Source organism: Eschrichtius robustus, chromosome 14 (assembly GCF_028021215.1).
Source record: "Eschrichtius robustus isolate mEscRob2 chromosome 14, mEscRob2.pri, whole genome shotgun sequence".
Classification (NCBI taxonomy): Eukaryota; Metazoa; Chordata; class Mammalia; order Artiodactyla; family Eschrichtiidae; genus Eschrichtius; species Eschrichtius robustus.
Genome location: NC_090837.1, coordinates 79,396,813 through 79,400,915, shown reverse-complemented (window position 1 = coordinate 79,400,915; position 4,103 = coordinate 79,396,813).

Here is a 4,103-nt window from a genome sequence, read left to right as displayed (position 1 = left end):
AGGAAACAGACCAGAAGAATGAAAATGTGCTTATTTAGAGTCACACACGCAGTTGCCTGTAACACCCAAGCCTTCTTTCTCTGTTCTTTTTGTTTGGTTTTGTTTGGTTTGGGTTGTTTTTTGGTTTTTTAAATATATTGTCATGATATTTATTATTATTAACAGTATAATAAATGAATATTGGTGTTTAAAAAGACATACTGTCAGTAAAAGCGAAACAGAATAAAGGAGTGACCTTTCAGAAAGAAGAGACTCAGAATGAGACATAAGGAAGGAGTAGGCTTGGCTTAGATTGTGAACCATGTATTCAGGGAGGCTGATTTTCTCTGTTTCTATTTTTAATAAAACCCTTGAGTTCTGGCAGCAAGTGTTAACAAGTCCACTTAATATTTGTCAAAAACTTAAGGTCCTAAACTAATTAAAAATTCCTGTCTTTTTGCATTTGATATTTTCATATCAACTAGAAACTTTGTAGACTAAATTATAGAGTTTGAAGTAAAATTTTACATAATTAAACTCTTAAAAACCAATACTTATGCATTTCAAATAGAGAACCAGCCCAGAGGAAAGCATAACTTCATGTTTTTTGTTGTTGTTATCTATTTTTTTTAATTTTTGAATTTTTTTTTTTATATACAGCAGGTTCTTATTAGTCATCAACTTTATACACATCAGTACATACATGTCAATCCCAATCGCCCAATTCATCACACCACCACCCCCCCACCCCCGCCACGGCTTTCGCTCTTGGTGTCCATAGGTTTGTTCTCTACATCTGTGTCTCAATTTCTGCCCTGCAAACCACTTCATCTGTACCATTTTTCTAGGTTCCACATATATGCATTAATATACGATATGTGTTTTTCTCTTTCTGACTTATTTCACTCTGTATGACAGTCTCTAGATCCAACCACGTCTCAACAAATGACCCAATTCCATTCCTTTTTATAGCTGAGTAATATTCCATTGTATATATGTACCACATCTTCTTTATCCATTCGTCTGTCGATGGGCATTTAGGTTGCTTCCATGACCTGGCTATTGCAAATAGTGCTGCAATGAATATTGGGGTGAATGTGTCTTTTTGAATTATGGTTTTCTCTGGGTATATGCCCAGTAGTGGGATTGCTGGATCATATGGTAATTCTATTTTTAGTTTTTTAAGGAACCTCCATACTGTTCTCCATAGTGGCTGCATCAATTCACATTCCCACCAACAATGCAAGAGGGTTCCCTTTTCTCCACACCCTCTCCAGCATTTGTTGTTTGTAGATTTTCTGATGATGCCCATTCTAACTGGTGTGAGGTGATACCTCATCGTAGTTTTGATTTGCATTTCTCTAATAATTAGTGATGTTGAGCAGCTTTTCATGTGCTTCTTGGCCATCTGTATGTCTACTTTGGAGACGTGTCTATTTAGGTCTTCTGCCCATTTTAGGATTGGGTTGTTTGTTTTTTTAATATTGAGCTGCATGAGCTGTTTATATATTTTGGAGATTAATCCATTGTCCATTGATTCGTTTGCAAATATTTTCTCCCACTCTGAGGGTTGTCTTTTCATCTTGTTTACGGTTTCCTTTGCTGTGCAAAAGCTTTGAAGTTTCATTAGGTCCCATTTGTTTATTTTTGTTTTTATTTCCATTACTCTAGGAGGTGGATCAAAAAAGATCTTGCTGTGATTTATGTCAAAGAGTGTTCTTCCTATGTTTTCCTCTAAGGGTTTTATAGTGTCCGGTCTTACATTTAGGTCTCTAATCGATTTTGAGTTTATTTTTGTGTATGGTGTTAGGGCGTGTTCTAATTTCATTTTTTTTACATGTAGCTGTCCAGTTTTCCCAGCACCACTTATTGAAGACACTGTCTTTTCTCCATTGCATATCCTTGCCTCCTTTGTCACAGATTAGTTGACCATAGGTGCATGGGCTTATCTCTGGGCTTTCTATCTTGTTCCATTGATCTATGTTTCTGTTTTTGTGCCAGTACCATATTGTCTTGATTACTGTACCTTTGTAGTATAGTCTGAATTCAGGGAGTCTGATTCCTCCAGCTCCGTTTTTTTCCCTCAAGACTGCTTTGGCTATTCGGGTTCTTTTGTGTCTCCATACAAATTTTAAGATTTTTTGTTCTAGTTCCATAAAAAATGCCATTGGTAATTTGATAGGGATCGCATTGAATCTGTAGATTGCTTTGGGTAGTAGAGTCATTTTACAATATTGATTCTTCCAATCCAAGAACATGGTATATCTCTCCATCTGTTGGTATCATCTTTAATTTCTTTCATCAGTGTCTTATAGTTTTCTGCATACAGGTCTTTTGTCTCCCTAGGTAGGTTTATTCCTAGGTATTTTATTCTTTTTGTTGCAATGGTAAATGGGAGTGTTTCCTTAATTTCTCTTTCAGAGTTTTCATCATTAGTGTATAGGAATGCAAGAGATTTCTGTGCATTAATTTTGTATCCTCCAACTTTACCAAATCCATTGATTAGCTCTAGTAGTTTTCTGGTGGCATCTTTAGGATTCTCTATGTGTAGTATCATGTCATCCGCAAACAGTGACAGTTTTACTTCTTCTATTCCAATTTGTATTCCTTTTATTTCTTTTTCTTCTCTGATTGCCGAGGCTAAAACTTCCAAGACTATGTTGAATAATAGTGGTGAGAGTGGACATCCTTGTCTTGTTCCTGATCTTAGAGGAAATGGTTTCAGTTTTTCACCATTGAGAATGATGTTTGCTGTGGGTTTGTTGTATATGGCCTTTATTATGTTGAGGTAGATTCCCTCTATGCCCACTTTCTGGAGAGTTTTTATCATAAATGGGTGTTGAATTTTGTCAAAAGCTTTTTCTGCATCTATTGAGGTGATCATACGGTTTTTATTCTTCAGTTTGTTAATATGGTTTATCACACTGATTGATGTACGTATATTGAAGAATCATTTCATCCCTGGGATAAATCCCACTTGATCATGGTGTATGATCCTTTTAATGTTTTGTTGGATTCTCTTTGCTAGTACTTTGTTGAGGATTTTTGCATCTATATTCATCAGTGGTATCGGTCTGTAATTTTCTTTTTTTGTACTATTTGTCTGGTTTTGGTATCAGGGTGATGGTGGCCTCATAGAATGAGTTTGGGAGTGTTCCTTCCTCTGCAGATTCTTGGAAGAGTTTGGGAAGGATGGGTGTTAGCTCTTCTCTAAATGTTTGATAGAATTCACCTGTGAGGCCATCTGGTCCTGGACTTTTGTTTGTTGGAAGATTTTTAATCACAGTTTCATTTTCATTGCTTGTGATTGCTCTGCTCATATTTTCTATTTCTTCCTGGTTCAGTCTAGGAAGTTTATACCTTTCTAAGAATTTGTCCATTTCTTCCAGGTTGTCCATTTTATTGGCATTAAGTTGCTTGTACTAGTCTTTTAGGATGCTTTGTATTTCTGTGGTGTGTTGTAACTTCTTTTTCATTTCTAATTTTATTGATTCGAGTCCTCTCCCTCTTTTTCTTGATGAGTCTGGCTAATGGTTTATCAATTTTGTTTATCTTCTCAAAGAAACAGCTTTTAGTTTTATTGATCTTAACTATTGTTTTCTTTGTTTGTATTTCATTTATTTCTGCTCTGATCTTTATGATTTCTTTCCTTCTGCTAACTTTGGGTTTTGTTTGTTCTCCTTTCTCTAGTTCCTTTAGGTGTAAGGTTAGATTGTTTCTTTGAGATTTTTCTTGTTTCTTGAGGTAGGCTTGTATAGCTATAAACTTCCCTCTTAGAACTGCTTTTGCTTGCATCCCATAGGTTTTGGATCGTCGTGTTTTCATTGTCATTTGTCTCTAGGTATATTTTGATTTCCTCTTTGAATCCTTCAGTGATCTCTTGGTTATTTAGTAATGTATTGTTTAGCCTCCATGTGTTTGTGTTTTCTACGTTTTTTTCCCTGTAATTCATTTCTAATCTCATAGCGTTGTGGTCAGAAAAGATGCTTGATATAATTTCAATTTTCTTAAATTTACTCAGGCTTGATTTGTGACCCAAGATGTGATCTATCCTGGAGAATATTCCATGTGCACTTGAGAAGAAAGTGTAATCTGCTGTTTTTGGATGGAATGTCCTATAAATA